Source organism: Balaenoptera acutorostrata, chromosome 15 (assembly GCF_949987535.1).
Source record: "Balaenoptera acutorostrata chromosome 15, mBalAcu1.1, whole genome shotgun sequence".
In the NCBI taxonomy this organism is placed as follows: Eukaryota; Metazoa; Chordata; class Mammalia; order Artiodactyla; family Balaenopteridae; genus Balaenoptera; species Balaenoptera acutorostrata.
In genome coordinates, this window is record NC_080078.1 from 66,558,077 (window position 1) to 66,583,657 (window position 25,581).

Here is a 25,581-nt window from a genome sequence, read left to right on the forward strand (position 1 = left end):
TTGGTTCCTCATGGGGGGAGGGAGAAAATCTCCATGCCTTTCTCCTCGCTTCAGGTGTTTGCCAGCAATCCTTGGTGTTCCTTGGCTTGTAGACACATCACAGTAGTCTCTGCCTCCATCTTCACATTGCCTTCTTTTCGTTTCTGTGTGTTTTCTTGTTTTCTTATATGGATAGCAGTCATTGGATTTAGGGCACACTCTAAATCCAGGATGAGTTAATCTTGAGATCCTTGACTAATTACATCTGTAAAGATCCTATTTCCAATAAGGTCATATTCTTTTTTTTTTCTTTTTGGCTGCATTGGGTCCTCATTGCTGCACATGGGCTTTCTCTAGTTGCAGTGAGCAGGGGCTATGCTTTGTTGCGGTGCGCGGGCTTCTCATTGTGGTGGCTTCTCTTGTTGTGGAGTACGGGCTCTAGAGTGCAGGCTTCAGTAGTTGTGGAGATTGGGCTTAACTGCTCCGAGGCATGTGGGATCTTCCCGGACCAGGAATCGAACCCGTGTCCCCTGCATTGGCAGGTGGATTCTTAACCAGTGTGCCACCAGGAAGTCCCAAGGTCATATTCTGAGGTTCTAGGTAGAAATGAATTTTGGGGGTATACTATTCAACCTGTGACACCATCCTTTGCGAACCTTTTGCAAATGTCATTTCTGTTGTATATCAAATGTCCATATATGTGTGGGCAGAGTGATCATTTTATAATGCAATTTCTGATGAAATGGTTATACTTTTTTCACAAGATCATCTTATTTAATCCTCACAACAGTTTTATGAGGTAAGTACTACTAAAATCACTAGGTTATGCTAAGTTATGATGTGACAACAAACAACCCCCAAATCTCAGTGGCTTACAACAAAGTTTTCTCCCTCAGATTACACATAGATAGCTGTGGGGCAGCTGTGTGTTGGCTGCACCTCTGCTTTCTGTGTCTCTTCGCTCTAAGGTCCAGGCTGAAGGCACAGCCCCCATCCAGGTCATGCCATTCCAGTGGCAGAGATTAAAGAGTTTGATTTTAGACTAAAACATGCAATGGTTCTTCAAGTTTCTGCCTAGAACTGGCATGTATCTCTCCAGCTCAGATTCCACTGGCCGAAGTAAGTCATGTGATCAAGTCTGACATTGGTCTGGGGAAGTGTACTCCTCCCTCTGGAGTCACATGGCAACTAGCTAGAATGTGTAAGCTTACTGGGAAGCAGGAAAGCAAATAATAGGAGACAATGATATCTCTCCCAGAGGGGTTAAGTAACTTGCCCAAGGTCAAATAGCTGAGAAGGGACAGAGCCAGGATTCAAACTCAGGCAGTCTTTCTCAAAGCCATAGTGCACTCCATACCTCCCTATTGCCTGCTAGATGGTGTGCAAATACATCTAAGCTTTAGCGCTTCTGCCTGTGCGTTCCTGCAGCCTGGAGTGCCCCTCTACCTCTGCATGTTCAACTTACCCTTTAAGACTCCGCTCTGATCTCAACTCCTTTGTGAACTTCTCTCCTTGGAATTCATCACCATGTACCCCCATCACTCTTTATAAGTATATATTATTTTGTACTCACTGTCCTATCCCCTCTGAAGGGTGGGAATGCATTCTGATTTCTCACATCTCCTCTGCCCCCAGGCCTTGCACAGTGTCCCCTAAATGTTTGCAGTATTGGGGGATGAGATGAGTAGAGGGGGGGCCCCGAGCTGCAACTGGGCCGTGCTCCTGGGGATGAGAACACTTGGCCTACTTTTCCACCCTTCTAACCTAAGCTTAGCACCTGATGCTTCAGTGACTGGCAGGTCAGCTCTGCGTGACTCACTCTGTAAGCCTTCAGCACTGTCACCTCGAGGCCCTGGGCTGGGGTGTGTGTGTGCTGGTGGTGGTGAGTGAGGAGATGGGAGTCAACTTTTGCCTCTCAGAAATCCTTCCCTCCCCCTGCCCCAGGAAAAGGACAAGTAAAATGGTCTGGGCAAGTCCCTACCGATCAGGCCTAGGAAGACTGGGGAGGCCCTGGAAGGTGCAGGGAAGGAGGAAAGCACTGCTGGGTCATAGGAGAGGAACAGAGAACAAGAAAGAGTGTGAACTGCATGTTGAAAGCCTTTACTAACTTGTCCAAGTGACTTAATTTAAACTTTCTGAGCTTCCGTTTTCCCACCTGTAACCTGGAGACCGTACTGATCTTGCCCTCTTCCCTAAGCTATTGTAAAAATACATAGTAAAATGCTAGAAGCCTCTAGGAATGCAGCCTTGACATCACACAGACCTGTATTGGAATCCCCCTCATAAACTATGCAACTGTGGGAAAATTGCGAATCTCCATGCGCCACGGTGTCCTCATCTATAGAATGGGGGTAATAACTAGAGCTACCTCCCAGGGTGAGAAAGCTATGTAAGTAAAGTGCTTAGCACATAGTGCTCAACAATATTGGCTGTTTTCATATGCGTTGATGATACTTATTATTTAAGGGAAGGACCACAACCGGTGTCATTTGGGAACGTTAAAAGGAGGGGAACAGAGCCTAACTTTTCCTAGAACTGATTGCTTCCTTTAGCCAAATATGAGGTGTGGCTCAAAGGAATGAGGAAGCAGTTCATGTGGTGACAGCACACAGCACGCTGCCTTCACAGATCTTGGGGGAGGAGTAGAGAGGTTAGCTGATGCTCCCCAAAGATCGGAGGTCCTTGTCCCCTGACCCCACCCCCTACACATGCAGTCCATTGACTCCTTCTTGTCCCCTCCTACCAATCTAGCCACCAAGTTCTGGGGAGGCAGCCTTTGTAATAATAATGATAGTATGAGACTAGTGATATTGTTCCTTTGAAGCATATAAAGGCTGTCTACTACATTGTCCCAGTTAGCCTTCATAATCTCTTTCCCATAAACAGAATCCAGAGTTAGCAGGGACTTGGAGATTATTCTGAATTTCACAGATGGGGAAACTGAAGTCCAGAGAAGGGAAGGGATTTACCCCATACCCCACAATAAGTTAATGGCAGAGGCAGGACTAAATCCTGTAGCTCCTGACATCCAGCCCAGGGCCACTGCTTCTGTCACCACACACCTGTCCTTGGCTTTCCATTCCCACTGCCACCTAATCTATTCTGTTATCTTCTGGACCACTGCAATGGTTCCTAACTTGTCCTCCCTGCCTCTGGTCCCTTCATATCAATCTGTTCTATATATACAGCCAGGTAACTGTCTGGAAGCATGGCCTTGATCTTGTCTTTCCCCTCCTAATAGAACTTACTCATTTTTCGGTTTGAGGGGTCATCTGATTCCTAGTTCAGCCTCCAGTTGAAGACCCAATCTTTCTTTGAATACATTTATTGGCAGGGAGTTCATCATTCCCAGGGTGGTCCATTGTTTTCTTGGATCGTGTTGACTGACAGAGATCTTTATAATAAACTGAAGTTCTCCTCCTGGATGTCCACCCACCGGAGCTGAGTGGAATTCTTTCACATCCATTTGTCAGCAAATTTGTGTTTAATATGAGCCAGGTCCTGGGTGGATTAAGTGCTGAGGGGAACAGAAGGAGGAATTAGACATGGAGAGGGGGGCTTCGGGGTTCGCAGAGTTTTTTATTTTGTTTACTAGACCTAAATGATAAGAAACAAATCAAATCCCCTTTCTGTATGACAGCCCTTCAGATGTTTGGAGACAGCCACTATATCCTCCAGTGCTTTACCTTCTCAAGGATATTTAAATCATTCACCACACAACATGGCATCCAGGTCTTCAGCATTCTGGTCTCTTCTAGACTTGCTCCAGTGTGACAGTGTACTTACTCCTCAGAACGTGGGGCCCAGAGCTGAGCCCCGTGGTCCACGTATGATCAGCCCAGGGCAGCATAGAACCCCTAACAGAGGCTAACACAGTTAGAACCACAGAGGTCTAGCCTTTTGTTTCTTTGATACAGTTTATCATGTTCACTCTCCTCCACTTCCTTTTTTTAAAAAAATTAATTAATTAATTATTGACTGTGTTGGGTCTTCACTGCTGTGCGTGGGCTGTCTCTAGTTGCCGAGCGGGGGCTACTCTTCATTGTGGTGCGCGGGCTTCTCGTTGCGGTGGCTTCTCGTTGCGGTGGCTTCTCGTTGCGGTGGCTTCTCGTTGCGGTGGCTTCTCGTTGCGGTGGCTTCTCGTTGCGGTGGCTTCTCGTTGCGGTGGCTTCTCTTGTTGCGGAGCACAGACTCTGCTCCGCGGCATGTGGGATCTTCCCAGACCAGGGGTTGAACCCGTGTCCCCTGCATTGGCAGGCGGATTCTTAACCACTGCGCCATCAGGGGAGTCCCTCCTCTTCTTCCTTTTTTCTTTCCTCCTTCCCTCCCTTCCTTCTTTCTTTTTTGGCAGCCACATTGCATTGTTGAGCTTGAGGTCAATTCAAACCTGTAAGTCATTTTCACCGAAACCGCTCTTCATCTAGATTCTTTCTACCCTGTATTTTGGGCACTTGTCTAATATGGCAGCCACTAGCCCCATGTGACAATTTACATTTAAAGTACTTAAAAAGAAAAAAAGAAAAAAAAAGTTAAAATTAAAATTTTAAAATTAATTGAAATTAAAATTTTAGTTTCTCAGTTGTAGGAGCTACATTTTAGGGGCTCAACAGCCACAGGTGGCTCGTGGCTACTACATCAGACAATGCCGATTTAGGACATTCCCATCATCACAGAAAGTTCTCTGTGGGACTGCTGTGGTTTGGACTGAAGGGCAGGAGTTTACATTTATCCCTTGTGGTACCTCATCTTGTTAGTTCCAGCTCAGCTCCAAGGCTGCCGAGATCTTTTGGAAACTAATTTTGGTTTCTGGAGTGTTTGAGGGCCCTCCCAACTTCCTGATGGCTGTAGATATGATTAGCATTTCATGCCTTCTTCTGCTTCATCTAAAACCACTGATAAAAATGCCCAGCACAGCAGAGAGAGGTGCAACCAAGCCCTGCACACGGCCCTCTGCACTCCAGCCTCAGTCATGCAATAGTTTAACAGATGAGCCTACATTCCAGGCCCTGTGTACTGGGTACCGGGTACACACAGCGAGACAGAAGATGGCAAGTAAAGAGTCCTGCTGTGGTGGGTGCCCTAAGAATTCAAATGCCTTTGCCTCACATTCAGGCCTGGTTCTGTCTGGTCTGTGGTAGTTAGTGCAGGCTTGGGAATCAGCTTCCTGGGTTTGGATCCTGGCTCTGCCACTTTATAAACTATGTAATGTCTTTGTGTTTCAGTTTCCTAAAAAATAACCTCCATCCCACAGTGTTGTTATAGGAGTAAATGAGTTAGTGCAAGTGAAGCTCTTAGAACAGTGCCTGGAATACAGTAAGTGCTCTAAACACATTAGCTATGATTAGTTCTCATGATTAATTATAATTTTCCCCTGGACAAGCCATACTCAGTCCTGCTTTGGGGTCTCAGTGCCCTCACTTCTGCCCTCTTTTAGTTTGTGGAAGTCTTTCCAGGCCCAAACTAGGCCCGTCCTCCTTGATTTCTTATGTTCTTAGCTGCTCACCTGGCACTTAGTATCCTATACTGGAGGGGGGATCTCAGTGAAGAACTTGAATAATTGTTGGGCTTCATCTTGGTTCTGTGCTGCCTGCTGGAGAGACCTAGGACAAGCTTTCATCTATAAAATGGGGATGATCACAGCTGCCGCATAGGACCACGGTCAGGACTAAGTGAGACAAAGTAGGTGAGAGTTCCTGCACTTAGTAGGCCTTTTCATCCAGTAAAACCTCTGAAAGTGCTTCTTCCACGTCTCTGTGTTTTATGTAGTATCTAACAAAGGAGGTCAGGCTCATTATTCCCTGCAGTTCTGGAGGGCCTGCCCCTGTCCCAGGAGCCCTGGGCAGGAATTCCCTGTTTCTTCTTCTATGTAATGTGGATATCTAATCTCTTCCCCACCTTCTCCTCGCTGCTATCTCGGGCTTGCTGACCTTGGGGTGGTTCCTCCCCCCAGAGCCTCAGTCTTTACTAGGACCTGAAGGAGCACCTATAAGGGCAGTGGTGATTTTAACTCTAATTTAGGAAAGCTCTTTACTTTGGGCGTGCCTGCGATTGTGGAGGGTGGGCGTCGGCGCCCAGAGCCAGGGTCCAGCCCTTGGGGATACCCTCCCCAAGGGTCCAGAGGTATCGCCACCTGAGGGGGGGTTGGAATGCGCGGCGCGGTCTTCCTCGAGCTCGGGCCGCGGGAACAATGGGAGGGCGGCGGGGAGGCGGGTGGGCGTCGGCCAGGTCAGGGCTGGAGGTGGAGGAGGCCGGCGAGCTGGGCGCCGGGCCGTGGGGTTAGCCCGGGGCACCGGGCGGATAGCCGACGCGTCTGGGCCAGGGAAAACCAAGGTTGGCGCTGGCGGGGACCAGGAGGAGGCGGGGGGCGGGGCCCGAGCCCACCGGGCTGGGACGGGAAGGGCGAGGGGGCCCGGGGTGGGGTCTCCTCTTCGTCGCCCCGCCGCTCGCCCCAGCTCCGAGCTCCGCGGCGGCACAGGTAGGCGCCAGCCCACATTGGGAAGCGGACGGCGGGTCACCAGCGCCAGGCGGGCTCGCAGGGCTCAGCCCCCTCCGCTCCTCCTCTCCCCAGGGGCCCGCGCGGCTCCTCCCTACGCGCGGCCCCGGCTCGGGCGGCTCGGGCAGCGCTCCTCCGGTTGCTCGCTCGCTCGCCCGTGGCTTCCGCGGCGGCCGGGATCGCCGCCGCTTCCTCGCGGGGAGCCGGCCGGGGCGGGGCGGAGGGGGGAGACCGGGTGAGGGGGGCGGGCGGGGAGGGGGCTGCGACGCGGGAGGGAGGGAGCCAGCGAGCAAGCGAGCGAGCGGGGCATTTGTGCGCAGCTCAAGTGCGCCTCGGAGCCCGCCGAGCGGTCGCGGGACACACCGACCGAGGACAGACAGCGCCCGGAAGCCGCGCCGCCGCCGCCAGGTTAGCCGCCCCCGCCGCCTCCTCCGGGCCCCGGGGACCCCGCCGCGTCTGGGCTGGCGTGTGTGGGGAGGGTGATCGCCGAGGGCTCCAGGCTCGGTTTCCCGTCCTCGAGCACTGACAGGCCGGCGGGCAGGCTCCGGGGGGCTGGACAGCACCGAGGCGGGGGGCGGGCGCCCAAGCCGGGAGCCCCGGGCCTCGGTTTGTGCGTCTCAGTGCTGGCGCGGTATGTGTGTCGGGGTCCACGTCGCCGGGTGTGTGCTGAGTGTGAGCGCGCCTTGCCCGTGGGTCTGTGCAAGTGGATGAGCGGTGTGTGCGCGCGTGCGTGTGTGCACCGGGTGTGCATCTGTGTGTGTGTGTGAGAGGGTGTGTGCCCTGTGTGTCTCCGCGCGTCTGGACTGGGCAGTGTGTGTGCGCGCGTGTCTAAGCGTGAATGTGTTTATGAGAGGGTGTGTCTGAATGTGTAGCCGAGTGTATGTACATTTGGATGAGGGTGTGTGCCAGTGGCTTCGCTTGTGGCTGGAACCTGTGGCGGTGTGTGTGTGTGTGTGTGTGCGCGCGCGCCACTGTGAGTCCCCGTGTGTGCGCGTGTGAGGGCGGGTGTGCACCCGCGTAGCCCCGCGTAGCCCCCGTGTGCGTGTGCGCGGCTTTGTCTCCGCACAGCCGGGAGGAAGGGGTGGGGGCGGCGGCCGAAGCGCTGCGGTCGCCGGGAACCGGGCACCTGGCCGGGGCAGAGGGCGGCGGCGGCGGCGGGAGCGTCCCCGCCGGGCCTAGACTCCTTGCCGGCAGGTGGGCGGCCACACCCCGGGCGCCGGAGGGAGCCGGGCTGACAGAGGGGCCCGCTGGAGCGGAGGGCGTGTCCTGCCTGGAGCCCGGGTGTGTGTGTGTTGGTGATGGTGGAGACAGCGGTCCCCAGGCTGGTGACCCAGTCGGTTCAGGGATCCATTTCCTGTTGTGGTGCGGGGACAGTCGGCCAGAGCCAGACCGGGCCTGGCCAGCTCAGCCGCACTCCCATCCTCACCCCTCCCGGCTCCCTGGGGTAGAGCCGCACCTTAGGTGCCCTGAAGGGAGGAGGGAGAACCACTCTCTTAAAGGGCCAGTGCCCCCCGCTCCAAGGAACGCCCCCTCAGGAGAGGTCTACTTTGAGAGAGGTCTCTGGGTGTGTCTTACTCCGTTCTCCATGTATCGGTGCAGCGCATGCACCGATGTGTGCATGTGTGTGTTCTCTCTGTGTGTTTCTTGTGCATTTGGGGGTGCAGATGTATTTTATCAGTGAACAGTGAATAATGCATCTCTTGAAGTCTATGTGTATGTGTTTTTTAATGAGTTTTAGTATATTTGTTTTTATGTACACATAGCTGTTTGTATGTTAGTGAGTCTGTGCATGTGGGTTTGCAAGATAAGTGGCATTTTGCTGCCAACTGGGATAGGATAGAAAAATTCTGTCCAGGGCCACCCTGTTTTAGAAAAACTGGGTGAAAAGGCAGTTTGGAAATTTAGCCCCCGGCTTTGTGGGTTTCAGATGCTGGTACTGAAATGTAGGTAGACTGGGATTAGACTGGATATGAGGATAGAAACCGAGACTCTTACAAGAAGAAGGAAGTGTTCTGGAAGAAGGCTATCCAAGTGTAAGAATTCACCCTCCACTTCCAGTTCTTCTTCCGTAGAACTTCACCTCCCCCTCTGCTACTCAGCTTGCCAGGATAAAGTGCACAGGATTTGGAGTGTAAAGGGAGAGAGCTGGGAGTGTGAAAGGAAGGAGGGTGGATGGGTGATAGGATTGGGGGCCAATAGCAGATTTTTGCAATTTTAAAAATGTTTCCCTACTGAAGGCAGCAGAAGCTGGGGGAAAGCTGAGCTTGCTGTCCCCTTTCCTGAATCCCTTTCCCAGGGCAGGAAAGGCTCTGGTCTGCAGCTCAGGAGCCCTGGAATTTGGTGCAGGGGTCTCTTTTGGACTTTGGTCAAACCTTTCATGTTTTTACCTGTTCACTCAACACATTTTTATTGAGCTTCTCTTATGTAAGGGTCTAAACCCCCTAAGCCTCAGTTTCCCTAGCTGAGCAGCTAGTAGGCTGGATTCTGAGACTTTGAGTCCCCTTCCCTTTCTCAGAGTGCTAGAGTTTATCTCATTGTTACCCAGATTTAGGAATCTACCCTTTTAGCCCCCAAGGATCCTGGCTATGGGCCCCACTCACCACTCCTCCTTGCCCTTGTATATTCTAGTCTAGAGCAGTGGTTCTCAAAGTATGGTCACCCCACCAGCAGCAGCAGGGTTACCTAAGATCTAGTTAGAAATACAAATTCTTGGGGCTCCCACCAGATCTACTGAATCAATAACTCGGGGGGTGGGGCCCAGCAGTCTATGTTTTAACAAACACAGGAAATCCTGATGCACATTAGAGCTCAAGAGAGGTACAGGCAGGGAGCTGGAACCTCCTATAGGATGAAACACCTGGAAAGCATCTCCTGCCCCCTTCCACACACATACCTGAAGTAGCTGACAGCCCTAACCTGGCCAAGTAGAGGTTCTGGCTTCAAGTCCCAGGTCTTCCTTGTGACCTCGGACAAATCACTTCTTCACAAAATAATTCAATGACTTGTTGATAGCATCTGCTCTGGGCTAGGTTCTGAGCAAGGGGTTTCCCTGCTCTGCTTCGTTTCTCCATTTCTTACGTTGATCTACAAGGCTTGCCCACCTCTCTAGAAACCAGTCACTCTGGCCTTCTTTTAGTTCATCCAGGCACCAGGAGCTCTTTTGCCTCTGGGATTTTGCACATGCTGTTCCCTCCGTCTACCACACCCTTCCCCTGCTTCTTATGTTGGTTAACTCCCACTCTTCAGATTTCAGCTGAAGAATCACTTTCTCAGGGGAGCCTTCACAAACAACTCCTTTAAGATAACTCAGTTTTTCCTGTTATACCTTCTTATAGCTCCCTGTATTTCATAACACTTATGAGAGTTTGTAATTATACATGAACTTGTTAGTTGTCTGTCTGTCTCTCCTCACTGGATTACAAATGCTATCTGGCCACAAACTTGCTTATCAGTCTTCCTAGTGCCCCCACACACTGTCTGGCTTATGACTGGTGTTCAATAAATTTGTTGAATGGATGACTTTATAATATGGAAGATGGTATTAAATGATACCCTTTATCCTCTCAAGCCCTGACATTGTAATATCTAAGCAGGCTTCAGACTTTTCTTTCTTGGCTGCGTCAGATCTTAGTTGCGGCACGCGGGCTTCTCTCTAGTTGTGACGTGTGGGCTCCAGAGCGCATGGGCTCTGTAGTTGCAGCACACAGGCTCTCTAGTTGTGGCGCGTGCTCAGTAGTTGTGGTGCGTGGGCTTAGTTGCGCCGTGGCATGTGGGATCTTAGTTCCCCAACCAGGGATCGAACCTGCGTCTCCTGAATTGGAAGGTGGATTTTTAACCACTGGACCACCAGGGAAGTCCCCAGGCTTCAGACTTTTTTGAAGTAGATTTATCTGTCTTTTTTACTGCTAAGTCGCCTGGCTATAGATTTGAGCCCCTATTGTGTGGCCAGGCCTATGCTGGGTTCTGCTCTAGGGGAGACGGGAAAAAGCTCTTTAGGAGATACAGCCTACCTTGTCTTCTGTGTCCTCCTGGATTAAGATCCTGCAAGAATGAGAAGAGGAAGAACACTGAATAAGGAATCTAAAGATCTAGGTCCACGTCTTGTTACCTGACTGTGGGTGGGCAAGTCACTCTTCCTTTCTTGCTTGTTTCCTCTTCTGTAAAATGAGGGTATTAGGCTGGATGGTGTACCTAACATTGGTTACTAGCACTGGCGCTAGAGTATGGAGCACTGGCTTCGCTACCTACTAGTGGCGTGGACTTGGGCAAGTGACTTCATCTCTTCCTTTTCTCACCTGTAAAACAGCACCAGTAATAGCATCCGTTTCAAAGGGTTGTTTTGAGAATGAAATGAAGTAACATACGTGGAATGCTCGGCACAGTGCTGAGCACATAGTAAATATTTGGTAAATGGTAGCAATTGCTACTGTTATGGCTACTCCACAGTTCAGCATTCTTGAATGCCTTGATACTGGGCCCTACGCCTACAGTGACAGCAATGAATACAACAGTGTTCCCAGGCTGAGTGTGCGGGGCAGACCTGTAAAGATGAACAATGTACAAGGTGGCAGGGTATGGCTGTTCATGGAGGAAAAGGTGATGTTTGGTCTGGATTTTATTTTCCAGGTAGTTGGAGCAGCATGTGCAAAGGCACCATGGCTTGTTAGGGGAAATACAAATAGTTCCATGTGGTTGGAGCAGAAGGCGGTGAGTGGTGGGGACAGGTGGGGTGAGTGGCTGGAGATAAAGAGGAATTTGAGGCCAGATCTGGCACAGCCTGAAGAGCCTTCGTCCTACAGGTTGTGGGCAGTTAGGGAAGAAGATTAAGCTAGCCAGGAAGGATTGAATTTGCATTTCAAAACCACAGCTCTCCAGGTGGTGGTAGAGGCTGGCCTGGGTGGAGGGGGAGCATGGTCCATCTGGAGTCCGGGCTCAAAGGGTGCTTATGTGCATGATGGAAGGGCCCAGTGGAATGGCTAGACACCTGGGACATGGAAGAAGCCCAGTTGATGGACTTCAGGCCAGCCTGAAAACAGGGAAGTGAAGAGGAGATGAGAAGGACTCCTCCATGGGCCCCAGGCCTCCATTAACCTCCAAGGCTGCCTAATGAGTGGGAATCTGAAAAATGGAATTTAAGAGTCTCAGGTCTGCTGCTCAATGGACTCACTGTGTATTAATTTCCTAGGGCTGCTTAATGAAATACCACAATCTGGGTGTCTTAAAAAAGCAGAAACTTATTCTCTTGCAGTGTGGAGCTAGAAGTCAGAAAGCAGGGTGTCGGCAATGTTGGTTCCCTCTGAAAGCTCTGAGGTGGGGTGGCAAGGGCATCTGTTCTGTACCCCTCTCCTAGCTTCTGGTGGTGACCAGTAATCCTTGGAGCTCCTTGGCTTGCAGCTGCATCTGCCTCTGTTGTCACATGGCTTTCTCCCCTTTCTCTGGTGTGTCTCTGTGTCATCTCCTCTTCTTCTAAGGACACCAGTCATCTTGGGTTTAGGACCCACCTGTATCCTGCATGACCTCATTTTATTTGAACTAATTGCTTCCACAAAGACTCTATTTCCAAATAAGGTCACATTCTGAGCATCTGTGTAGACATGAATTTGGGGGGACACTATTCAACTCAGTACATACAGGAAGATGGAAAAGAGTGCAGGTCTTGGAGTCCCACAAGCCCAGGTCCCAATCCAGGCTTTGCAATGGAGCAGCCATGAGGATTTTTCTCAGCCTCAGTGTCCTCTTCTCTGAAACGGGGACAGTAGCACCTGCAGTGCCGGGTTCAGGTGGTGAGACTCGGTCAAGGTAACAGATATGAGTGAGCCTAGTGAGGTGACGTACAGCAGGCACCCCGTAATTACTGCTTCTGCTTTGGCTCCCCCTTCTCTACACTTAGTAACCTGGACAAGCCACTTAAATCTTTTTTTTTTTTTAAATTAATTAGTTTATTTGTTTTTGGCTGTGTTGGGTCTTCATTGCTATGCGCGGGCTTTCTCTAGTTGTGGCGAACGGGGGTTACTCTTCGTTGCGGTGCGCAGGCTTCTCATTGCGGTGGCTTCTCTTGTTGCGGAGCATGGGCTCTAGGCATGCGGGCTTCAGTAGTTGCAGCACATGGGCTCAGTAGTTGTGGCTTGCGGGCTCTAGAGCACAGGCTCGGTAGTTGTGGTGCACGGGCTTAGTTGCTCCACGGCATGTGGGATCTTCCCGGACCAGGGCTCGAACCCGTGTCCCTTGCATTGGGAGGCAGATTTTTAACCACTGCGCCACCAGGGAAGTCACAAGCCACTTAAATCTTGCTTCACTTTCCTTATCTGACAAATATGAATAATCATCGTCCAGCTCTACTTAACTCACCAGATTGTGAATCCCAGGGGATAATGAGAAAGCTCTTTGTAAACTGCTTTAGAGTTTGTGGCTGTGTTTTTAAATTATAATCGTCATCTCCATAATAACCCTTGGCCATTGCCACATCCACGGCACTCTCAGCAGAGCCCAGCTCGGCACACTCCTCTTCTGAGGCAAGTCCTCTTTGCCCCTTTGTGCTCCAAGGTATCCTACCAGCAGGATAGCTGCTGTCAGAGTTGGGAGAACCTTAGAGAAGCTCCTCGTCCTCCGTTGCCCTCATTAGCCAGAGGAAGGAAACATGCTCTGAGGGAAGTGATGCCCCGCAGGTCACACAGCTGGTCAGTGGCAATTGGAACACCTCGTTTGTGGTTCCTGTTTAGAGTCTGAATGGTGCTTTTTCCCTAGCTGCAACTTCAGCCCCCGAAGCAGGACCTTGGGGCAGGTAGAGGCCTGGAAAGGGCTCCGCATGGGACCCGGAGGTGGGGACCCAGTGGGGAGAATCCTGCTGAGTCAGGATCAGAATCCACAAGGGGGTCCCTGAGTCCTAAGTGAGCGAGTAGTGCCTCTGCAGGCTGAATGGGCCGGTGGTTTTGTTCTCAGCCTGGCTCTGGCCATCTCTGCCTGCTCCAGGGGAGGAGGCCGCCATGGGCAGGCAGCAGCCGCGTGGGGAGCCAGAGCCTGGAGGTAACCCAAGGCTTCAATGTCCCTACTGACAGCCAGGGCGGTGCTTCTCAGCAGACTGTGTCCCTTTAAGCCTTGCCTTGGCGGGCCTAGGGAAGGCTCTGGAAAGGAGAGAAGGCTTATCCTGTCTTGGCAGTTTCCCTGAAGTCATCTTCCTTTCCCCCAAGCTGGGGAAGCCAGGCCGCTCCTCACCCTTGATTTTCCTTTCCCTTCCTCCCTCCTCTTCTCAGTTTTCTTTCTCTCCCTTCCCCTGCCTTCCCCTCCTCTCTCTCCCCATCATCTCTCCGGGTTAAAGTTCTAAAGATAAAGCCTCCAGACCCAGTTCAGGTGGGTGCTTTGGGGGTTGCTTGAGGCCACCTAAGAATTAGAAAGCCTAGAGTCTTCCTCGTCAGAGGCTCACTCTGGTGACTGATAAACAAGTGCTTATGTTTATTGGCTCACCATGTGCCAGGCCCCGTGCTCAGTGCTTTATGTGCCTTATGTCTTTTAATCCTTGCAACTACCCAGTGAGGCAGAGATTACGGTCCCCATTTTATTAAAGGAGGCTAAATAACTTGCCCAAGGCCTACACAGTCCTCAGCTAGCAAGTCGCACAGCTGGGATTTAAAGCCGGATCTAGCCAAAGCCCACAGGTGGTCTGGAGTCTTTCCTATACTGCCCCGGATGGAGCCTGTGAGAACGTTTAGGGGTCCACAGAGGGATGCACACTTGCTCAAATTTGGAGAACAGATTCTTGGCTCAGAGGGTGGGGTCTCCTGCTTCTTAAACCTATGCTGTCACCCCATCAGGGACTGGTCTTCCTACCAGGAAGGACAAGGCTCTGAGCCCCTCTGGTTCTAGGCAGCTGCCCACCTGTTGGAGAGATGCTGCATCAGGAGCAGGTAACAGGGCAGGACTGAAGGCACTTGGCTTTTTCTTTAGATGTTGTTTTGTCACTGGCCACCTTAGTTCTTCATTGATTATCTTGAGTCTCCCAATTAAATGAGCTTGTCATCTGCAAAGCATGATAGTTTTATCTCCTCAGAAGGGTGCTTGGGGGCTTGGAGGTCTTCTGTCAGGCTCGGTGATGGAGGGGAGGGAGGCAGAGGCTGCAGCCAGGAAATGGAGATTGAGGAGCAGAGTTGTGTTAGAAAGGAAAAGGAAGGGAGCCGGACCTGGCTGAGGGCCAGAGTGAGAGTCTGGAGAGAGGAAAAGAGCCTCTAGGCTGGGGTTGATAGGAACCCTCCTCCCACCCCAAGTGCGGCCCAGGAGTCCCGACTCCCTCCCAGGCAGGGCTGCTGATCTCAGAATGTCAATTCAGAATCTAGCCAGCTGCAGTCAGCTTGCTGGGCCTCCACTCACCCCCACCATGACCATGACCATGACCAGGGCCAGCTTGAGCAGCTGGCTCAACCAGAAGGGACCTTGATTAATGAGCAGTGGCTTTAAAACTTCTAGCCACGGAGCCCTCTCTGTGTTCAATCTGCGAACCAGCTAAAAGGAGAGCGGCTGAGCACCCCGTGGTGGGGGCCCTGGAATCAGCCTGTTTTAAATAGGTTCCAGTCGAGGTGACTGGGACACAGAGGGTTCTCAGACTGCCCTCGGGGAACGCTGGTCTCAGATGTTTGTGAACTTCCGAAACGGCATGCACAATTCTCAGAGTGTTCCCTGTCCTCGGGAAAGGATCCACAGGCACCACGTGAGTCTTTTGAGTCACGACCCATAAAAGTTCAGAACTGCCGACTTCAGGGCTGTTTTGTTGAGTGGGAGCCTAATGACTGGAGAAAGGTCGCTGGGAGGTCATGGCAGAGTGAAGCATTGAAGGCAGATTTCTCCTGCCTCTCAGCACATGGCTGGTTCTGCTGCGAAGGGACTGCAAACCAGTCTCTTCCCCTATCTGGGCCTCAGTTTTTCCAGCTGTAAAAATGAGGGTTGGACAGGATAAGCCCAAGGTCCCATACAGCTTTGTTCTGTAGTTCTGGAAGCCAGGTCTCCTGCTGCCCAATTCACAGTCTTTGCCCCTTTCCTTATTTCCTCCCCGGCGTCACCCACTTCTGGTGGGACCACCTCCTCCCTTCAGCATCTCCCATCTTGAGAGAGTCTGTACAGAGCCTGGATTCTAGCCCCTTGAGCCCCTTCTGGCAGACCATGTGCCCAGGCACTCAGCCCTCTCTCTCTTTCCATGCCCGCTTACCAGAATGAATCAGCTGCCTGGGAGTCTGGGGACGCTCACGGTGGCCTCTCTTCAGGGCCGGACACCTGGGACCAGTGCCAAGGGAAGGGGCTTGGAGAATGCATTTGCTATGGCTCCTGGGACACACCCAGTGCTTACCTGTGTCTTTGCCCTAACTTCCTGGGTTCGTCTCTGCCAGGAATGCCACACCCCATCCTTCCTCAGTCACTGTTGAAATCCTGCCTGCCTTGTCAAGGCCCAGCTCAGATGCCAGCCTCTGTCCCCCAAAGCCTTGTGAGCCCTCCCGTCCCCAACCCCACTGGGAGATTTGTCTTTCCGTCCTCTGCATTCCCTTAGCACCTTATCTGGTCTCCTCTGGGGACAAGTTCTGCTTGCTCTTGGCTTTATCCTGGGACGTGGCTTGTCTCTCTTGCTAGATTGTGAGTTCCAGAGGTCTCATGTAATATTCTGTGCTCCCAGCACCTAGCATAGGGCTTTGCACAGAGTAGGTACGCAATAGAAGGTTGTGAAGTTTTATTTACGGAATCTGCCTCTGGCCCTGGGCTGGGCTGGTTTCTGTGGGGCCCCCATGGCCCCATCACTGGCAGGTCACAGCTTCTCACATATCCCCTCCTTTATGTGTGGATTGGAGGAAGGCCAAGTAGGGCGGTGAATAAGAACTTAAATTCCAGTCTTATGACTCTGCCATCTCCTGGCTATGTGACCTTGGGCAAATCATTTCACCTCTCTGAGCCTCAGTTTCCTCAGTTGAAGACAAAGGGGTAGGAATGACAAGTCTACGGGGGGCTTGGGAGGATGAACTGAAATGATATGTGTAAAATGCTGAGATCTGAGCATTGTAAAGAATAAATGGCCAATAAGCAATTATAATTCATTATTTTTCAGGTAATGGTTATTATCATCGTTGTTTTAGCAGGCACCTACTGTGTTCTCACGGTGCTGGGGGGCAAGGGTGAGGGACAGAGAAAAATAATTGCGGGAGTTCCTTGGTCTGCAGGGTCTTAAGGTCACATAGGGCTGGTAAGCCTCTCCTCCAGGGAGCAGTGTCTGGGAGAGACATGGCTGAGTGACTTGAGGAGTGAGTGATCAGTGTAGACTCCGTGCTGGAGGTTTGAGCTGGATGGGTAAGAAGCGGGAGGGGGCCGTGGGGAGCAGGGAGACAGGTATTCCCTGTGGAGATAAAGGAGGCAAGTGCCCGGCCGGGCATGGGAGAGTGGGGTGCATTCTTGGAGCGATGTGGGCAGGATGCAGGAAAGGGCGGGGTGGAAGCCGAGGCAGTTCTAGAATCTCCACTTAGAAGGGCCTTAGGGTCAGCACCTCAGATGGGGGGGGAGCTTCAAGCTTTGTTTCACCAGGAAGAAATTGGGGGAATGGTAGCTCATGATGCCGCTACTGAGAACGACAGAGAGAAGACTGGAAAGGTGGGGCAGAAATAAAAAGTTGGGGCTTTATGGTGGAGGTAGGAGAGCCCAGTGAGCCTGCAGGGCCTTTGTCCCTCTGCCCAGGCTTGAGCTGAGAATGCTCAGGGGTGAGCTGCAGCTCCGGGCCTCTGCAGGCCTGTCTCAGAGTCTTTCTCGTAATATCAAGGCTGCCTGTTTCCCTGGCCAGGATCTGAACTCTGGTCTGTCTGAAGTTAAAACGCAAACTGATCCCAGAAATGTCAGAATCTCTAAATATCAGGAGAAGCGATCTCTTAATCCACGCCCCCTCACCTCCACATTACACAGATGGGAAGCAGAGGTCCAGAAGCGGGAGCCCCCGCTCAAGAACGCAGAGTGAATGGGCCACAGTGAGTTTAGCGCCAGCCTGGTGTGGAGCTTTTGTCGTTTGTAGGCCTGGGTTAGGGGTTGGGGGAAGAGGGTGAGGAGGGGGCCCGAGGAGGGGGCCCAGGGAGGGGTGTAAATGACAAACAAATGCCAAATTAGGAGCCATTTGTTGCCAGGGTGTGTGTGTGTGATCCCAGGTGAGTGGGATGTGAGTGGGCTGGAGCCATCATCATCCCGGGCTTTCCTTCCCGGAAAGGAAAAGGGCCACATAGGTGGGATCCAGGGGAATATTGGGATGTGGGGGAGTTCAGGGGGTGGCCTGAGAAGAGGAGTCTGCTGCCAAGCAGCGAGGGACATGGCTGAATTACAGCGGCACAGAGCATCCCAGCCTCTTGGGCCTGGCCTTGTACAGCCCTGTAGGTGATACCGTAGTGTTATCCGTCACCCCTTGTTTATGGGGAAGAAGGAGGGCTGCAAAGGTCATAGCTAGGAAGAGCAGTGACAGGGCTGGGAGACTTCAAAGCCATTTCCCGGCATGTCCTGGGTGGCTCCCCTCCTGGTTCTCAGCCCAGCTTGGTCTCAGCAAGGACCCAGGACAAGTGAACTTTTGCCTTCCTTCATTTCTCCTCCATCACTCCACCCCCTTATTTGTTAATTAGAAATATTTATTGAGCACCTACTATGTGCCAGGCGCTGTCTGTGACCTTATAGAACTTATGCTGTCACGCCTTAGCTGCCCCACACTGGTAGGTTGGGACCGGAAGGAGGAGGTGGGTTGCTTCACTAACCACCCCTTTCTCCCTTCACACCAAGCCCTTCCCCTCTATCCCCTTCCAAGTCCACCTACCCCAGATGGGACTTTTTGCTGGAACTGCCTCCTGCTGAAATGGAAACCAATCAGAGTTAATTGTTAAACCTAATAACTGGCGAGAGTTTCACCTGGTTAGGCTGGAGGGAGGGGGCTGAGTGCTAGCTGTGCTCCCCAGGAGAGGGGTGGAGCTGCCCAGGTTTTTCTGGCCTATACCTGCCACCCTTTCCCTACTCTGGAATCTGCCGCCAGGGCCTGTTCCTCCCCTCCTCCCCGGGGGGGGGGCGTGGGGGGTGGACTGCCTCTTGGATCCTTTCCCTTGACTCCAGCTGAGGTGACCCTGGGAGGTGAGTACAGGCTCTGGCCCTAGTCCAGGGGCCTCTGGGTGAGTGTTCTTGGGCGAGATGTGGGGGAGGGCCTGGCGCCGAGCCTCGGAGACCCAACCCAGAGGGCAGGCGGCCAGTGGACCTTGCTGGCTTTGCCTCCTGCTGGGTAAGGGTGGGGAGGGCTGGGAATCGTACCCCAGTGGCCTAAGCCCCGTGTGCAAGACCATCACCCAGTGCAGCCCATGCCACTTCCTTCCCTTTTCCCCTCTTCACTGGGTGTCCTGTTAGGGACCATTCTTTGCCATTTAGACTGGGACAGGAGGGAATTTAGTGGCGAAGGCTAGAAGCCTGAGCCCCAGACCGGGCCCCTGCCAAGCTTTAGGGACAGAGCTTAGGCTTCCAAGTCAGACAGGCTGTGGGTCAAATCTGGGGGACCTTGGAGTGGTGGCCCATCCCTCGGAGCCATAGTGCCATCTGAGCAATGGGTACTCTGTCCCTTTGTCACCAGCGCTGTAAGTATAAAGGCACCAGAGGTAAATATTAATATCAGGCTCCGCAGGGGGTTGGAATGAGTAGACACCATTCTGTTGACATTCAACTTTATTTTGGGAGGCCTAGCTCTGGCTTAGGGCCAAGGAGGCCACAAGTCCCGCCCTCTAGGACTTGACCGTTAGAGCTGCCCCGTACAGTAGCCGCCAGCCACGTGAGACTACTGAGCACTTGAAATGTGGCTGGTGTCACCAAGGAACTGAATTTGTAATCTTATTTAATTTTAATTAATTTAAAAAGTAGAAAGAATACTCCAGTTATTGGAAAACTTCTATGTATGTCTGTGAACTTAGATTTGTACAAACACTTTTTCAACTGTAAAGGCGAAGAGACTCTAAATATCTGATGAAAATTTAGTGTCAGAATTGAGATGTGCTGTAAGTGTAAGGTGTACACTGGATTTAGAAGATTTAGTATGAAAAAAAAGATTGTAAAATATTTCAGTAATACTTTTGGATTTTTTCTTTTTTTTGGGGGGTGGATCTCAAGGCTTGCGGGATCTTAGTTCCCCAACCAGGGACTGAACCCGGGCCCCCAGCAGTGGAAGCACAGAGTCCTAACCAGTGGACTGCCAGGGAATTCCCTCAATAATACTTTTGATATTGATTACATGTTAAATAAATATACTATTAAAATTAATTTCACCCATTCCTTTGCACTCTTTTAAATGCGGCTACTGGAAAATTTTAAATTACATATTTGGCTTGTATTATGTCTCGATTGGACAGCGCTGTTCTAGCCTAAGTTGAGTTGGACATATTTGAATAATCATACAAGAAAATAGAGCCTAGTTATTTGGGGAGGTTTGGGGGTGAAGGTGAAGTCGAGATATTCCCCCACTCACCACCCCCCATACCTGGGCCACACTCCATGGTGGAATGTTATGCAGAATAACTCCATAGCCTCAAGGATAAAATCAGGGCTTCTGGTGTCAGACGAAGAGCCCCTGTCTGGGTGGCCATGCTATGCACTTGCTCTGTGGGTGACCTTAGGCAAGTCACTTCACTTTGCTGAACCTTAGTCTATCATCTGTAAATCTAGATTAAGGGTGGGATTTATCTCGTTGATGGAGGGGATCACCTGAGATATAATCCAAGTGCACGCTTAGCACAGTGCCTGCACATGTGCACGGCCGAGTCTTAGCTGTGGCAGTGGTTACTACTACTCCTGGTTGTGGGAGTTGTTGCTACTGCTGTTGCATCTGTCAGCTTGGATTCAGTTATTCCATTTGTCCAAATGGGACATGGGTCAGAGGGAAAGGAGAAGTTAAAAGAGCTTGAGGGTGGGAGCTGTGATGGGGATTGCTTGCCTTTAGGGGAAGCTCCTTGGATCTTCTGGTTCTATAGGTGATCAGGCAAAGATGTGTGCCCATTTTATAGATGAGGAAGGTGAGGCCTGTTGAGGGGAAGTGACCTGGCTATATAGCCAGAACCTGAATGCAGGACTTCCCTTGCCTATTGTAGGAATATTGGAGCCAGCGTTAAGAGGCCCCCTCTGGGGCTCGTGAGAGCAGGGCCTGACCAGGAGTGTGGCGCTCATGAGAAATGGTTATGAATAGTCTTCTATAACTGCAAGGGATCTCGACACCATTCATTACAACTGTCTCATTCTTGAGTTGAAGAAACAGAGACCTGAGTGTGTGTATGTGTGTGTGACCTCCCTAGGATCAGCCAGCAAGTTGGTGGCCAAGCTGGAACTGTTTCTGTTTGTTTAGATCCAGCCCTCAGCTCGGCCCTGGCGGGACGGATGGCCCTGCTTGTCAGCCCCTCCTCTCCTGCCCAGTCCCCAGTGAGTGCTGAGAAAGAGGCTTTTGTTTCACCCGCTCCTTCTGGTTTCCTCTCAAGGTAGCTTCACCACCACCCTTACTCCATCTGCCCAGATTTGCATTTGTCCCTGTTCCAGGTTTAAAGGGCCCCGAAATCTGAAGCTTCTCCACACACATCTTCTTTCTGGATAGCCGTGGGGGAGACCAGGGGCTTTTTCATCAAGGAGGCCTAGGTTCAAATCCCTCTTCTACCATGAATTCCCTCTGTGGCTCTGGTTAAGTCACTTGTAATTTTTTCGTCTCAACGTCTTCATCTAAAAAAGAGGAACCCAGGGGCTTCCCGGTGGCGCAGTGGTTAAGAATCCGCCTGTCAATGCAGGGGACACAGGTTCGAGCCCTGGACCGGGAAGATCTCACATGCCGCGGAGCAACTAAGCCCGTGCGCCACAACTACAGAAGCCCGTGTGCCTAGAGCCCGTGCTCCGCAACAAGAGAAGCCACCGCAATGAGAAGCCCGCGCACCGCAACGAAGAGTAGCCCCCGCTCGCTGCAACTAGAGAAAAGCCCGCACGCAGCAACGAAGACCCAACGCAGCCAAAAATAAAATAAATAAAATAAATAAATTTTAAAAATAAATTAAAAAAGAGGAGCCCAAATGGTTAGCGTATAACCTGGCCGTTAAGAACCTGAGCTCTGGGTCTCACCCCTGTGCTGATTCTCTAATGATCTTCAGTGAGTCATTTCAGCTCCCTGGGTCCCAGTGTTCACATCTGTAAATGGCGGCTCCTCCTGGATTGTTGTGTTAAGGAGCTGTGCTGAGTTCTCCACATGTAGCATCTCATTTAATCCTCCCGTTAGCCCTGGAAGCAGACACTACGACTCCTGTTTTCCAAATGAGGAAACCGAGGCTCAGAGAAGTGAGGTGACTTGCCCCAGGCCACTTTGCTAGAGAGAGGTGGGGGCAGAATTCAAACCGGTCTGCGTGGCTGCAGAGCCCCAGCTTAAACCACTGTCCTGCACTGCCTCCCGGGTCCCTCGGTACCTGGCCCCCAGGGTGAGCCTGGGCTCTGGGAAACAGTGGATGGGGAACCAGGTTGTAAGCTGCTGGGTGATGGATGTTACAGCTGCAGTGGCAATGTCCTGAGGCCCCTGCCGGCCTCTGGAGCAGGGGCAGGAATAAGTTGCTCGGGCACACAGCTTCTGCTTCTGCTGTTCCAACCTCAGCCCAGGTGGTCTTCCTATTTGTTCAGTTCTTGTGTTCTATGTGAAGCGGAAATACTTCATCCCACCTGGAGATTACTGTTCTAAGTGTGTGACTCCAGGGGCCCCGAGGTTTCTCCCTCCAACGATCCTGCCCACTGTGTACTAGGCCAGGCCTGCAGTTGGGGCTTAAAGATGATTGAAAAGGGGCTTAAGTACTCTGTGAGTGAATTAGACCAGAACAGAATATTAATGCTAAAAAGACCTTAGGGACCCCTGAGTCCAACCGTGTTTATTTTATTTCACTTTTTAATTTTTTTTTAATTTATTTTTTGGCTGCGTTGGGCCTTTGTTGCTGCGGGCGGGCTTTCTCTAGTTGTGGCGAGCAGGGGATACTCTTCGTTGCGGTGCACGGGCTTCTCATTGCGGTGGCTTCTCTTGTTGCGGAGCATGGGCTCTAGGCGCGTGGGCTTCAGTAGTTGCAGCACGTGAGCTCAGTAGTTGCGGCACATGGGCCCTAGAGCACGCGGGCTTCAGTAGTTGTGGCACGCGGGCTCAGTAGTTGTGGCTCATGGGCTCTAGAGCGCAGGCTCAGTAGCTGTGGTGCACGGGCTTAGCTGCTCTGCAGCATGTGGGATCTTCCCGGACCAGGGATTGATCCCATGTCCTCTGCACTGGCAGGCGGATTCTTAACCACTGTGCCATCAGGGAAGTCCCCAACCATGTTTATTTGACAGATGGGGAAACTGAGTTAAGGATAGGCCAGGTTGAGAGAACAATGGGTGTGTCTCGTCCTGGGTGCTGGAGACCAGGGGACTGACATGAAATAGGCGCCTGAGGGGTTGGCAGACCTCTCTCTCCCTCATCCCCCCAGATCTGGTCCACTGCCGAAGTCTGGAGATACCACCACTCAAAGAGCTCTGGAATCCATCCACCTCATCCCAGCTCTGCTGTCCCCACCCTAGCCTGGGCCCTTGTCACATGTCCCCAGACAGCCACAACAGCCTCCTAACTCACATGCCTAAAGCTACTCTTGCCTGTTTCCAGTACATTCTCGACCCTGCAGGTCAATGGTTTCTCATTGCTCTTAGTCTCAGGACTGAATTCTTTACCTCGGCCTCCAAGGCCCTTCATGGCCTGGCCCCTCCTGGCCGCTCCAGTTTCATATTTGTTACTTTCCCTTTTGCTCTGCATAGTCACACAGGCCTTTCTGTGTAACAGGTTCAGCAACTTCCCAAAGGTTCCTCAGAGAGTCAAATGCCAGCCTCTCAGTTTCCAGCTCCACGCTGGGTCCACGAACTCAGTTCGGCGGTGCTAACACTTTCCTCCTTCCAGGTGCCTGACTGCCGTCCTTACCCCCAGGGAGCTGGTGTGGTCGCAGCAGGGGTGAGTGTTACAGAGGCTCAGCCTCATCTTGGCTCTTTTGCTCGGGTTGGACAAATTTGGTCTTTCAGTCCTCAGGCTGTTTTAATATATTTTACTGCTGGGGAGGCGAGAGGGTTTGTCTAGGCCACAGATTCCTGGTGGGTTTGAAAAAGCGGGGCAGTGCTGAGGGTCATCTCTGGTTTTGGCTTGTTTTGAGGAGGGACTGCAATGGGTATTCATTAAGCACCTCTGTGTTAGGCAGCATGCTTTGCCCAAATTGCTGATCCATCCACCATGGCTGGGGACGGATGGCCTTGGACCTGGAAGCCGGATCTGCTGACTGGCAGACCTTGTTTTCTTTTGCTTAACCATTGTGAGGTCGTAGACTAGATTCAGAAGAGGGTGTTTTCATTCTGTTCTGCCACTGACTCCTGCGTGACCCGGGGCAGCTACCTCCCTCTCTGTTGGCCTCAGGGTCATATATACATTGTCAGGGCGGGGAGGTGGGGTCAGAGTAAATGAGTTGCTTTCAAACTTTCCAGCAGTGAAATCCCCTTTTCAAATGAGCCCCAGAGAATCTCAGTGTACAAAACAGTAAAGGGGTGGGATTGCAGCCGTGGTCAAAGTTGCGGTGGGCCGGGGGACTCTAATTGGCTAACTCCTCAGCACCAGCAGCCCTCAGACAATGACGGAAACCCATCCTGGGCTCTGTGCAAGACACTTTGCAAACTGCTGGCCTGGGACATGTCAAAGCCCCTTTCCACCTCCCGGGTTCCGTGACACTGGCAGGGTGAGGGTGTGGAGAGGGAACCGGGCCAATGAAGTTATACTGATTGGGAAATTGCGAAGTATTATGCAAATGTCATTGTGGGGTTATTAGTAAAGCACAACTGCCAGGGCTGTGATGTTGTCATTCTAGAATCCTCTGGTTTTTACTTTTGATTAGATGTGAGGCACCTCTTTACCTAGGGGAACTCTCCTGTGTGTGTGCGTATGTGTGTGTGTGCGTACGTGTGTGTGTACGTGTAGGGAGCAGGGGCTATGGGCGTTGAGGTGGGGCTGAGCCAGGCCAGGGCAGGTAGAATAGATGCCAAACAGAGCTGGGAGCATGTTGCTCCCGGGGGTGGTAGGGACAGAGGTGCTTTAACGCCAGTTAAAAGGAGCGATTTGGCTCTTTCCTGCCAGCGCATGGGCCCCACAGAGATCTCTGGGCAGGAAGCACTGCGAACAAGGAATCCTCTGTCCACAGTCACGGAACAGCCAGGACAGAGGAGGTGGATTAGGAGTTCCCAGGAGGGGGCCTGCCAGGCTTTCCCTGACGTTTGGGCAAATGGGTGGGGTGAAGGGAAGCTAAGTGTATGTGTACGTGGTAGGGGGAAGGTCGCGGTTGGTTCATACATTTATTCCACAAGTTCCTTGAGCTTCTGGAGCCCTCCAAGGAGCCAGGCTCAGAGGCAGGCAACTCTGTAGGAGTCAGAGCTGAGAAAGGTGAGACTCTAGATATTAACCACAATCAGTTTACCGGAGGAGACAGGAAATGTGAGAGATGATAGATTTTCACAGGCAGCCTGGTGCAGTGGAGTTCATTTGGCCTGCGAGTCCAGAGCCCTGCATTCAAGTGCGTGCTCTGACACTGACTTGCTCTGTGGCCTCGGCCTCATCACTTCCCCTTTCTGGGCCTCAGTTTTCTTTTTTGGAGAATGGGGGTAGACACAGCAGTCTTGGTTACTTCTTAATACTCTTCTGAGTATCCATTAGAATAAGGTATTTCAAATCTTTTGGGGCAGCAGAATCCTGATACGTACGCATTTGCAACAGAACTGCTGTGGTTGAATTGGCAGCAATTTACACAGAATCTTGTTGCCCTCCTTACTGCCCTTCGTTCTGTGGGTGTTTTTGGAGGTGCCTCTGCAGATTCCCAGGGCTCCGGGAAGCAGTGTGTGAAGGCCATTGGGTCAGGATGATCCTTTAGAACATGCTTTGCGGACTGTCCTTTGCAGCCCAGATGACAGGGATTGTGCTGGAACACACAGGAGCAGTCATAATACTGCCTCTGCCCTGCCCTGCCCATGGCCAGCACAGACTATGTCTTGGTCAGAGCCTGTATAATTGGGCCTGGATTTTTCAGAAACAAGTG

The 25,581-nt window shown here is 51.8% G+C and overlaps 1 protein-coding gene across 2 annotated transcripts in view; it reads left to right on the forward strand.

Annotated features, from left to right (window-relative positions):
* The first annotated feature begins 6,751 nt into the window (after positions 1-6,751).
* EPB41L1 (erythrocyte membrane protein band 4.1 like 1) overlaps positions 6,752-25,581 on the forward strand; it is a 119,852-nt gene continuing 101,022 nt past the window's right edge. The window contains exons 1-2 of one of the 2 annotated variants that reach the window (XM_057530295.1): positions 6,752-6,880; positions 23,415-23,465. The gene's annotated coding sequence lies outside the window, so the exon portion shown is untranslated. The remainder of the gene's footprint in view (positions 6,881-23,414; positions 23,466-25,581) is intronic. The other variant, XM_057530296.1, reaches the window with a different exon arrangement.